The sequence below is a fragment of the Salminus brasiliensis genome, chromosome 9, assembly GCF_030463535.1.
Source record: "Salminus brasiliensis chromosome 9, fSalBra1.hap2, whole genome shotgun sequence".
NCBI lineage: Eukaryota > Metazoa > Chordata > Actinopteri > Characiformes > Bryconidae > Salminus > Salminus brasiliensis.
This window is the reverse complement of record NC_132886.1, coordinates 10,564,666-10,577,704: the sequence shown is the minus strand read 5'-3', so window position 1 is coordinate 10,577,704 and position 13,039 is coordinate 10,564,666. Positions and strand designations below refer to the sequence as shown.

The following is a 13,039-nucleotide window of genomic DNA, read 5'->3' as shown; positions in this document are numbered from 1 at the left end:
TTGAAACAATAAAACCGTGTAGAAGTTAGTTTAGGTTGAGGAAATCAGACTGGTTGACTAAATGACCACGAAAAAAAGAAAGCATCATCTTCTTTCTGTTGCTCTTTCTCACACTGGCCCAGAAGAGACGAACAAGCTGTGAAACAAATTCGTTTAGAAGTCAACAGACAACCTCGTGTCGCTTTCCCTGTAAAATAATCATTCTCCTTTCTACACAGCTGGCACTAAAACCATTAAACATGACATGAGCTTTACAAACGAAGCAAATCTAACGATGCTGTTTAACAGACGCACTGGTGAAGAGTTTAGCATTGCGGAACTAGAAACATGCGACTGATTTCCCGGGGACTGTTTTAAGAGACGGCTTTCAGGTTTCTGATTTTACCACGTCAACATGAAAATAAAGCATTCGTATATTTTTCACACATCCAGAAATAAACACACAGGAGACAGCATGTGATATTCTACCCAGTGCTGAATTTGTACTGAAACTCTCCTTAAACTGAAACCGTTTAAAAACGGGACATTTGGTTATCAGCGCAAAGTATTCTGGGATGTGACAACATTTAAATATGTAAAAACCGTTTTTTCTCTTTTTATTGCAAATTAGTTTTATAAAGAGAAGGATAATGAAGCAAAACACGTTTATATACAGAATAACGTCTATGAAATGCTGACCCACAAGATTTTTCTTCTGGTCGCATTTAAATATAATATCAATTTATAATCGGTAGCTTTTAATTTTCCAGTCTATGATATTTTTGATCTTTACGCGTTCCTGGGGCGTTTTTACTGCTTCAACTTTCTCTACGCGTGTCTCAACGTATAATCGCTCAGTCCACCGTCTCCGTGCGTTGGCGTTATTTAAGGTAGTGGAGCAGCGAGCGCCGAGAGAAGTTAAGACTATACTTTCAGGGATCATTTCTATAGTTCCTAACTTGGAAGTGTGATTAGAAAGTGTTACGTCTCCCTAACCACGATGACGAGTAGCGATGCGCTCTTCTGAGCGCGAATCGGGTATCGGCTTGTGATCTTCATCAAAGGCCTCTATCATTGATGACCGTTCTCTGCTCTTTATAGAGTATGGGAGAAAGAGAGCATGTTCAGAGTGGTTAGCATTATAATTTCTGGTGAACTAAAAGAAGATGAACCTTGCTTTTTTTTGAGTCATTTTGGTTTGACTTATTCATGTTCTAAGCAAGTAATACATCTATATCTGATGATGGTCTGATTTATTGTCTTTGTTTATAGATGTTTAAATGAGTTTACAAGGCTGTTTACTGCTGAGTTACTTAAAAGCAATATATTACAAAAGTCCTTGAGTTTGAAAAATTCAAGCAAAATGGGACAAATATTGCTCTGAATTTAAGTGGTTTCTATGTGATCTCATCCCACAAACATCCCGAAAACCTGTGGACGTCGAGTCAATGTTGAAACGACGCTCATGTTTGATTTCAATATCAGTTCAATGTGTTGTCTTTCCTCTCTCTCTTAAGAGCAACGTGCATGAAACATGGAGGAGGCTCTGTTATGTTCTGGGGCTGCTTTGCTGCATCTGGCACAGGGTGTCTTGAATCTGTGCAGGGTACAATGAAATCTCAAGACTATCAAGGCATTCTAGAGAGAAATGTGCTGCCCAGTGTCAGAAGGCTTACTCTCAGTCGCAGGGCATGGGTCTTGCAACGGGATAATGACCCAAAACGAACAGCTAAAAACACAAGAATGGCTGAAAGGAAAACATGAAATGGCCTTCTATGAGCCCTGACCTAAATCCTATTGAGCATCTTTGGAAGGAGCTGAAACATGCCATCTGGAAAAGACACCCTTCAAACCTGACACAACTGGAGCAGTTTGCTCATGAGGAGTGGGCCAAAATACCTGCTGAGTGGTGCAGAAGTCTCATTGACAGTTACAGGAATCGTTTGATTGCAGTGACTACCTCAAAAGGTTGTGCAACAAAATATTTAGTTAAGGGTACCATCAATTTTTTTTATCCAGACCTGTTTTATGAGTTTATTATTTTTTTTATAATTCTGATGAAGCATGGTTGAAAAGCAATGTCAGATTTTCATTTGTTCATTTTCATAGAATTTCTATTTATTATTACTTTTGTCAGATTTAAGTTATTTCTGTGACCATGGTGAGTTTTTATTTCATTAACCAAGGGGTACCAACAATTTTGTCCACGTGTGTATAATTTCAATATCAGTTCAGTACTCACTGGGCAGTCTAAAGGTGCAAGGAATGTTTATATAGTCACTGTAAAGTAAAATGCAAAATATGTCATTCTCGCCCAAAATATTATACATTTCTTCACATTAAGACATAATATTAATTTATAAATGGTAGTTTTTATTTCGTATCACCTAATAGGTTCATGTTATTGGTAGTTTAGTAGAGTTATGTTTAGGGGTTTCTGAAATTGCCAACCTTTGCTTTCTTTTGTTTCAAAACTAAAATAAACTTAGATAAAGTTGCATAACCGGTCTGAACCATCCTAAACATTTACAATTTACAAAATTATACTTATAAATAAAAAGGTTGATTTTGCCTAAAAATCAAACAATATATATCCCTCTGTCTCATTCTGTCAGATTCAGTGTGGCTTCCTTAGTGTGACTGTAATGAGTACAATTGTGCCAAAGAATTACAACAGTGACAATAACCACAAGAATAACAATAATTAAAATTACCACATTAATTTTAACAACAGTAGACACAACAATAGTGGTATATAAAGATGATTTAAAGACAAATTTACAAAAAATATACTTAAGAATGGATGAGTTGAGGCAATTCATTGAAACAATAAAACCATGTAGAAGTTAGTTTAGGTTGAGGAAATCAGACTGGTTGACTAAATGACCACGAAAAAAAGAAAGCATCATCTTCTTTCTGTTGCTCTTTCTCACACTGGTCCAGAAGAGACGAACAAGCTGTGAAACAAATTCGTTTAGAAGTCAACAGACAAACTCGTGTCGCTTTCCCTGTAAAATAATCATTCTCCTTTCTACACAGCTGGCACTAAAACCATTAAACATGACATGAGCTTTACAAACGAAGCAAATCTAACGGTGCTGTCTAATATCAGACGCACTGGTGAAGAGTTTAGCATGGCGGAACTAGAAACATGCGACTGATTTCCCGGGGACTGTTTTAAGAGACGGCTTTCAGGTTTCTGATTTTACCACGTCAACATGAAAATAAAGCATTCGTATATTTTTCACACATCCAGAAATAAACACACAGGAGACAGCATGTGATATTCTACCCAGTGCTGAATTTGTACTGAAACTCTCCTTAAACTGAAACCGTTTAAAAACGGGGCATTTGGTTATCAGCGCAAAGTATTCTGGGATGTGACAACATTTAAATATGTAAAAAACGTTTTTTCTCTTTTTATTGCAAATTAGTTTTATAAAGAGAAGGATAATGAAGCAAAACACGTTTATATACAGAATAACGTCTATGAAATGCTGACCCACAAGATTTTTCTTCTGGTCGCATTTAAATATAATATCAATTTATAATCGGTAGCTTTTAATTTTCCAGTCTATGATATTTTTGATCTTTACGCGTTCCTGGGGCGTTTTTACTGCTTCAACTTTCTCTACGCGTGTCTCAACGTATAATCGCTCAGTCCACCGTCTCCGTGCGTTGGCGTTATTTAAGGTAGTGGAGCAGCGAGCGCCGAGAGAAGTTAAGACTATACTTTCAGGGATCATTTCTATAGTTCCTAACTTGGAAGTGTGATTAGAAAGTGTTACGTCTCCCTAACCACGATGACGAGTAGCGATGCACTCTTCTGAGCGCGAATCGGGTATCGGCTTGTGATCTTCATCAAAGGCCTTTATCATTGATGACCGTTCTCTGCTCTTTATAGAGTATGGGAGGAAGAGAGCATGTTCAGAGTGGTTAGCATTATAATTTCTGGTGAACTAAAAGAAAATGAAACTTGCTTTTTTTTTGAGTCATTTTGGTTTGACTTATTCATGTTCTAAGCAAGTAATACATCTATATCTGATGATGGTCTGATTTATTGTCTTTGTTTATAGATGTTTAAATGAGTTTACAAGGCTGTTTACTGCTGAGTTACTTAAAAGCAATATATTACAAAAGTCCTTAAGTTTGAAAAATTCAAGCAAAATGGGACAAATATTGCTCTGAATTTAAGTGGTTTCCATGTGATCTCATCCCACAAACATCCCGAAAACCTGTGGACGTCGAGTCAATGTTGAAACGACGCTCATGTTTGATTTCAATATCAGTTCAATGTGTTGTCTTTCCTCTCTCTCTTAAGAGCAACGTGCATGAAACATGGAGGAGGCTCTGTTATGTTCTGGGGCTGCTTTGCTGCATCTGGCACAGGGTGTCTTGAATCTGTGCAGGGTACAATGAAATCTCAAGACTATCAAGGGATTCTAGAGAGAAATGTGCTGCCCAGTGTCAGAAGGCTTACTCTCAGTCGCAGGGCATGGGTCTTGCAATGGGATAATGACCCAAAACGAACAGCTAAAAACACAAGAATGGCTGAAAGGAAAACATGAAATGGCCTTCTATGAGCCCTGACCTAAATCCTATTGGGCATCTTTGGAAGGAGCTGAAACATGCCATCTGGAAAAGACACCCTTCAAACCTGACACAACTGGAGCAGTTTGCTCATGAGGAGTGGGCCAAAATACCTGCTGAGTGGTGCAGAAGTCTCATTGACAGTTACAGGAATCGTTTGATTGCAGTGACTACCTCAAAAGGTTGTGCAACAAAATATTTAGTTAAAGGTACCATCAATTTTTTTTATCCAGACCTGTTTTATGAGTTTATTATTTTTTTTATAATTCTGATGAAGCATGGTTGAAAAGCAATGACAGATTTTCATTTGTTCATTTTCATAGAATTTCTATTTATTATTACTTTTGTCAGATTTAAGTTATTTCTGTGACCATGGTGAGTTTTTATTTCATTAACCAAGGGGTACCAACAATTTTGTCCACGTGTGTATAATTTCAATATCAGTTCAGTACTCACTGGGCAGTCTAAAGGTGCAAGGAATGTTTATATAGTCACTGTAAAGTAAAATGCAAAATATGTCATTCTCACCCAAAATATTATACATTTCTTCACATTAAGACATAATATTAATTTATAAATGGTAGTTTTTATTTCGTATCACCTAATAGGTTCATGTTATTGGTAGTTTAGTAGAGTTATGTTTAGGGGTTTCTGAAATTGCCAACCTTTGCTTTCTTTTGTTTCAAAACTAAAATAAACTTAGATAAAGTTGCATAACTGGTCTGAACCATCCTAAACATTTACAATTTACAAAATTATACTTATAAATAAAAAGGTTGATTTTGCCTAAAAATCAAACAATATATATCCCTCTGTCTCATTCTGTCAGATTCAGTGTGGCTTCCTTAGTGTGACTGTAATGAGTACAATTGTGCCAAAGAATTACAACAGTGACAATAACCACAAGAATAACAATAATTAAAATTACCACATTAATTTTAACAACAGTAGACACAACAATAGTGGTATATAAAGATGATTTAAAGACAAATTTACAAAAAATATACTTATGAATGGATGAGTTGAGGCGATTCATTGAAACAATAAAACCGTGTAGAAGTTAGTTTAGGTTGAGGAAATCAGACTGGTTGACTAAATGACCACGAAAAAAAGAAAGCATCATCTTTCTGTTGCTCTTTCTCACACTGGTCCAGAAGAGACGAACAAGCTGTGAAACAAATTCGTTTAGAAGTCAACAGACAACCTCGTGTCGCTTTCCCTGTAAAATAATCATTCTCCTTTCTACACAGCTGGCACTAAAACCATTAAACATGACATGAGCTTTACAAACGAAGCAAATCTAACGATGCTGTTTAACAGACGCACTGGTGAAGAGTTTAGCATTGCGGAACTAGAAACATGCGACTGATTTCCCGGGGACTGTTTTAAGAGACGACTTTCAGGTTTCTGATTTTACCACGTCAACATGAAAATAAAGCATTCGTATATTTTTCACACATCCAGAAATAAACACACAGGAGACAGCATGTGATATTCTACCCAGTGCTGAATTTGTACTGAAACTCTCCTTAAACTGAAACCGTTTAAAAACGGGACATTTGGTTATCAGCGCAAAGTATTCTGGGATGTGACAACATTTAAATATGTAAAAAACGTTTTTTCTCTTTTTATTGCAAATTAGTTTTATAAAGAGAAGGATAATGAAGCAAAACACGTTTATATACAGAATAACGTCTATGAAATGCTGACCCACAAGATTTTTCTTCTGGTCGCATTTAAATATAATATCAATTTATAATCGGTAGCTTTTAATTTTCCAGTCTATGATAATTTTGATCTTTACGCGTTCCTGGGGCGTTTTTACTGCTTCAACTTTCTCTACGCGTGTCTCAACGTATAATCGCTCAGTCCACCGTCTCCGTGCGTTGGCGTTATTTAAGGTAGTGGAGCAGCGAGCGCCGAGAGAAGTCAAGACTATACTGTCAGGGATCATTTCTATAGTTCCTAACTTGGAAGTGTGATTAGAAAGTGTTACGTCTCCCTAACCACGATGACGAGTAGCGATGCACCCTTCTGAGCGCGAATCGGGTATCGGCTTGTGATATTCATCAAAAGCCTTTATCATTGATGACCGTTCTCTGCTCTTTATAGAATATGGGAGGAAGAGTGCATGTTCAGAGTGGTTACCATTATAATTTCTGGTAAACTAAAAGAAGATGAAACTTGCTTTTTTTTAAGTCATTTTGGTTTGTCTTTCTCATGTTCTAAGCAAGTAATACATCTATATCTGATAATGGTCTGATTTATTGTCTTTGTTTATAGATGTTTAAATGAGTTTACAAGGCTGCTTACTGCTGAGTTACTTAAAAGCAATATATTACAAAAGTCCTTAAGTTTGAAACATTCAAGCAAAATGGGACAAATATTGCTCTGAATTTAAGTGGTTTCCATGTGATCTCATCCCACAAACATCCACGAAAACCTGTGGACGTCGAGTCAATGTTGAAACGACGCTCATGTTTGATTTCAATATCAGTTCAATGTGTTGTCTTTCCTCTCTCTCTTAAGAGCAACGTGCATGAAACATGGAGGAGGCTCTGTTATGTTCTGGGGCTGCTTTGCTGCATCTGGCACAGGGTGTCTTGAATCTGTGCAGGGTACAATGAAATCTCAAGACTATCAAGGGATTCTAGAGAGAAATGTGCTGCCCAGTGTCAGAAGGCTTACTCTCAGTCGCAGGGCATGGGTCTTGCAACGGGATAATGACCCAAAACGAACAGCTAAAAACACAAGAATGGCTGAAAGGAAAACATGAAATGGCCTTCTATGAGCCCTGACCTAAATCCTATTGGGCATCTTTGGAAGGAGCTGAAACATGCCATCTGGAAAAGACACCCTTCAAACCTGACACAACTGGAGCAGTTTGCTCATGAGGAGTGGGCCAAAATACCTGCTGAGTGGTGCAGAAGTCTCATTGACAGTTACAGGAATCGTTTGATTGCAGTGACTACCTCAAAAGGTTGTGCAACAAAATATTTAGTTAAAGGTACCATCAATTTTTTTTATCCAGACCTGTTTTATGAGTTTATTATTTTTTTTATAATTCTGATGAAGCATGGTTGAAAAGCAATGTCAGATTTTCATTTGTTCATTTTCATAGAATTTCTATTTATTATTACTTTTGTCAGATTTAAGTTATTTCTGTGACCATGGTGAGTTTTTATTTCATTAACCAAGGGGTACCAACAATTTTGTCCACGTGTGTATAATTTCAATATCAGTTCAGTACTCACTGGGCAGTCTAAAGGTGCAAGGAATGTTTATATAGTCACTGTAAAGTAAAATGCAAAATATGTCATTCTCACCCAAAATATTATACATTTCTTCACATTAAGACATAATATTAATTTATAAATGGTAGTTTTTATTTCGTATCACCTAATAGGTTCATGTTATTGGTAGTTTAGTAGAGTTATGTTTAGGGGTTTCTGAAATTGCCAACCTTTGCTTTCTTTTGTTTCAAAACTAAAATAAACTTAGATAAAGTTGCATAACTGGTCTGAACCATCCTAAACATTTACAATTTACAAAATTATACTTATAAATAAAAAGGTTGATTTTGCCTAAAAATCAAACAATATATATCCCTCTGTCTCATTCTGTCAGATTCAGTGTGGCTTCCTTAGTGTGACTGTAATGAGTACAATTGTGCCAAAGAATTACAACAGTGACAATAACCACAAGAATAACAATAATTAAAATTACCACATTAATTTTAACAACAGTAGACACAACAATAGTGGTATATAAAGATGATTTAAAGACAAATTTACAAAAAATATACTTATGAATGGATGAGTTGAGGCGATTCATTGAAACAATAAAACCGTGTAGAAGTTAGTTTAGGTTGAGGAAATCAGACTGGTTGACTAAATGACCACGAAAAAAAGAAAGCATCATCTTTCTGTTGCTCTTTCTCACACTGGTCCAGAAGAGACGAACAAGCTGTGAAACAAATTCGTTTAGAAGTCAACAGACAACCTCGTGTCGCTTTCCCTGTAAAATAATCATTCTCCTTTCTACACAGCTGGCACTAAAACCATTAAACATGACATGAGCTTTACAAACGAAGCAAATCTAACGATGCTGTTTAACAGACGCACTGGTGAAGAGTTTAGCATTGCGGAACTAGAAACATGCGACTGATTTCCCGGGGACTGTTTTAAGAGACGACTTTCAGGTTTCTGATTTTACCACGTCAACATGAAAATAAAGCATTCGTATATTTTTCACACATCCAGAAATAAACACACAGGAGACAGCATGTGATATTCTACCCAGTGCTGAATTTGTACTGAAACTCTCCTTAAACTGAAACCGTTTAAAAACGGGACATTTGGTTATCAGCGCAAAGTATTCTGGGATGTGACAACATTTAAATATGTAAAAAACGTTTTTTCTCTTTTTATTGCAAATTAGTTTTATAAAGAGAAGGATAATGAAGCAAAACACGTTTATATACAGAATAACGTCTATGAAATGCTGACCCACAAGATTTTTCTTCTGGTCGCATTTAAATATAATATCAATTTATAATCGGTAGCTTTTAATTTTCCAGTCTATGATAATTTTGATCTTTACGCGTTCCTGGGGCGTTTTTACTGCTTCAACTTTCTCTACGCGTGTCTCAACGTATAATCGCTCAGTCCACCGTCTCCGTGCGTTGGCGTTATTTAAGGTAGTGGAGCAGCGAGCGCCGAGAGAAGTTAAGACTATACTTTCAGGGATCATTTCTATAGTTCCTAACTTGGAAGTGTGATTAGAAAGTGTTACGTCTCCCTAACCACGATGACGAGTAGCGATGCACCCTTCTGAGCGCGAATCGGGTATCGGCTTGTGATATTCATCAAAGGCCTTTATCATTGATGACCGTTCTCTGCTCTTTATAGAATATGGGAGGAAGAGTGCATGTTCAGAGTGGTTACCATTATAATTTCTGGTAAACTAAAAGAAGATGAAACTTGCTTTTTTTTAAGTCATTTTGGTTTGTCTTTCTCATGTTCTAAGCAAGTAATACATCTATATCTGATAATGGTCTGATTTATTGTCTTTGTTTATAGATGTTTAAATGAGTTTACAAGGCTGCTTACTGCTGAGTTACTTAAAAGCAATATATTACAAAAGTCCTTAAGTTTGAAACATTCAAGCAAAATGGGACAAATATTGCTCTGAATTTAAGTGGTTTCCATGTGATCTCATCCCACAAACATCCCGAAAACCTGTGGACGTCGAGTCAATGTTGAAACGACGCTCATGTTTGATTTCAATATCAGTTCAATGTGTTGTCTTTCCTCTCTCTCTTAAGAGCAACGTGCATGAAACATGGAGGAGGCTCTGTTATGTTCTGGGGCTGCTTTGCTGCATCTGGCACAGGGTGTCTTGAATCTGTGCAGGGTACAATGAAATCTCAAGACTATCAAGGGATTCTAGAGAGAAATGTGCTGCCCAGTGTCAGAAGGCTTACTCTCAGTCGCAGGGCATGGGTCTTGCAACGGGATAATGACCCAAAACGAACAGCTAAAAACACAAGAATGGCTGAAAGGAAAACATGAAATGGCCTTCTATGAGCCCTGACCTAAATCCTATTGAGCATCTTTGGAAGGAGCTGAAACATGCCATCTGGAAAAGACACCCTTCAAACCTGACACAACTGGAGCAGTTTGCTCATGAGGAGTGGGCCAAAATACCTGCTGAGTGGTGCAGAAGTCTCATTGACAGTTACAGGAATCGTTTGATTGCAGTGACTACCTCAAAAGGTTGTGCAACAAAATATTTAGTTAAGGGTACCATCAATTTTTTTTATCCAGACCTGTTTTATGAGTTTATTATTTTTTTTATAATTCTGATGAAGCATGGTTGAAAAGCAATGTCAGATTTTCATTTGTTCATTTTCATAGAATTTCTATTTATTATTACTTTTGTCAGATTTAAGTTATTTCTGTGACCATGGTGAGTTTTTATTTCATTAACCAAGGGGTACCAACAATTTTGTCCACGTGTGTATAATTTCAATATCAGTTCAGTACTCACTGGGCAGTCTAAAGGTGCAAGGAATGTTTATATAGTCACTGTAAAGTAAAATGCAAAATATGTCATTCTCACCCAAAATATTATACATTTCTTCACATTAAGACATAATATTAATTTATAAATGGTAGTTTTTATTTCGTATCACCTAATAGGTTCATGTTATTGGTAGTTTAGTAGAGTTATGTTTAGGGGTTTCTGAAATTGCCAACCTTTGCTTTCTTTTGTTTCAAAACTAAAATAAACTTAGATAAAGTTGCATAACTGGTCTGAACCATCCTAAACATTTACAATTTACAAAATTATACTTATAAATAAAAAGGTTGATTTTGCCTAAAAATCAAACAATATATATCCCTCTGTCTCATTCTGTCAGATTCAGTGTGGCTTCCTTAGTGTGACTGTAATGAGTACAATTGTGCCAAAGAATTACAACAGTGACAATAACCACAAGAATAACAATAATTAAAATTACCACATTAATTTTAACAACAGTAGACACAACAATAGTGGTATATAAAGATGATTTAAAGACAAATTTACAAAAAATATACTTATGAATGGATGAGTTGAGGCGATTCATTGAAACAATAAAACCGTGTAGAAGTTAGTTTAGGTTGAGGAAATCAGACTGGTTGACTAAATGACCACGAAAAAAAGAAAGCATCATCTTTCTGTTGCTCTTTCTCACACTGGTCCAGAAGAGACGAACAAGCTGTGAAACAAATTCGTTTAGAAGTCAACAGACAACCTCGTGTCGCTTTCCCTGTAAAATAATCATTCTCCTTTCTACACAGCTGGCACTAAAACCATTAAACATGACATGAGCTTTACAAACGAAGCAAATCTAACGATGCTGTTTAACAGACGCACTGGTGAAGAGTTTAGCATTGCGGAACTAGAAACATGCGACTGATTTCCCGGGGACTGTTTTAAGAGACGACTTTCAGGTTTCTGATTTTACCACGTCAACATGAAAATAAAGCATTCGTATATTTTTCACACATCCAGAAATAAACACACAGGAGACAGCATGTGATATTCTACCCAGTGCTGAATTTGTACTGAAACTCTCCTTAAACTGAAACCGTTTAAAAACGGGACATTTGGTTATCAGCGCAAAGTATTCTGGGATGTGACAACATTTAAATATGTAAAAAACGTTTTTTCTCTTTTTATTGCAAATTAGTTTTATAAAGAGAAGGATAATGAAGCAAAACACGTTTATATACAGAATAACGTCTATGAAATGCTGACCCACAAGATTTTTCTTCTGGTCGCATTTAAATATAATATCAATTTATAATCGGTAGCTTTTAATTTTCCAGTCTATGATAATTTTGATCTTTACGCGTTCCTGGGGCGTTTTTACTGCTTCAACTTTCTCTACGCGTGTCTCAACGTATAATCGCTCAGTCCACCGTCTCCGTGCGTTGGCGTTATTTAAGGTAGTGGAGCAGCGAGCGCCGAGAGAAGTCAAGACTATACTTTCAGGGATCATTTCTATAGTTCCTAACTTGGAAGTGTGATTAGAAAGTGTTACGTCTCCCTAACCACGATGACGAGTAGCGATGCACCCTTCTGAGCGCGAATCGGGTATCGGCTTGTGATATTCATCAAAAGCCTTTATCATTGATGACCGTTCTCTGCTCTTTATAGAATATGGGAGGAAGAGTGCATGTTCAGAGTGGTTACCATTATAATTTCTGGTAAACTAAAAGAAGATGAAACTTGCTTTTTTTTAAGTCATTTTGGTTTGTCTTTCTCATGTTCTAAGCAAGTAATACATCTATATCTGATAATGGTCTGATTTATTGTCTTTGTTTATAGATGTTTAAATGAGTTTACAAGGCTGCTTACTGCTGAGTTACTTAAAAGCAATATATTACAAAAGTCCTTAAGTTTGAAACATTCAAGCAAAATGGGACAAATATTGCTCTGAATTTAAGTGGTTTCCATGTGATCTCATCCCACAAACATCCCGAAAACCTGTGGACGTCGAGTCAATGTTGAAACGACGCTCATGTTTGATTTCAATATCAGTTCAATGTGTTGTCTTTCCTCTCTCTCTTAAGAGCAACGTGCATGAAACATGGAGGAGGCTCTGTTATGTTCTGGGGCTGCTTTGCTGCATCTGGCACAGGGTGTCTTGAATCTGTGCAGGGTACAATGAAATCTCAAGACTATCAAGGGATTCTAGAGAGAAATGTGCTGCCCAGTGTCAGAAGGCTTACTCTCAGTCGCAGGGCATGGGTCTTGCAACGGGATAATGACCCAAAACGAACAGCTAAAAACACAAGAATGGCTGAAAGGAAAACATGAAATGGCCTTCTATGAGCCCTGACCTAAATCCTATTGAGCATCTTTGGAAGGAGCTGAAACATGCCATCTGGAAAAGACACCCTTCAAACCTGACACAACT

The 13,039-nt window shown here is 36.8% G+C and overlaps 5 non-coding genes across 5 annotated transcripts; all 5 read left to right on the top strand.

Annotated features, from left to right (window-relative positions):
- Nucleotides 1-899: 899 nt before the first annotated feature.
- Nucleotides 900-1,113, top strand: LOC140563247 (small nucleolar RNA U3). The gene has a single exon (XR_011980466.1). It is a non-coding gene; the product is annotated as a small nucleolar RNA U3 (small nucleolar RNA).
- Nucleotides 1,114-3,702: 2,589 nt separating this feature from the next.
- LOC140563227 (small nucleolar RNA U3) lies at nucleotides 3,703-3,916 on the top strand. The gene has a single exon (XR_011980446.1). It is a non-coding gene; the product is annotated as a small nucleolar RNA U3 (small nucleolar RNA).
- A 2,584-nt stretch (nucleotides 3,917-6,500) lies between these two features.
- On the top strand, nucleotides 6,501-6,714 carry LOC140563249 (small nucleolar RNA U3). The gene has a single exon (XR_011980468.1). It is a non-coding gene; the product is annotated as a small nucleolar RNA U3 (small nucleolar RNA).
- Nucleotides 6,715-9,298: 2,584 nt separating this feature from the next.
- Nucleotides 9,299-9,512, top strand: LOC140563243 (small nucleolar RNA U3). The gene has a single exon (XR_011980462.1). It is a non-coding gene; the product is annotated as a small nucleolar RNA U3 (small nucleolar RNA).
- Nucleotides 9,513-12,095: 2,583 nt separating this feature from the next.
- Nucleotides 12,096-12,309, top strand: LOC140563241 (small nucleolar RNA U3). Its single transcript, XR_011980460.1, has one exon. It is a non-coding gene; the product is annotated as a small nucleolar RNA U3 (small nucleolar RNA).
- The last annotated feature ends 730 nt before the right edge of the window (nucleotides 12,310-13,039 follow it).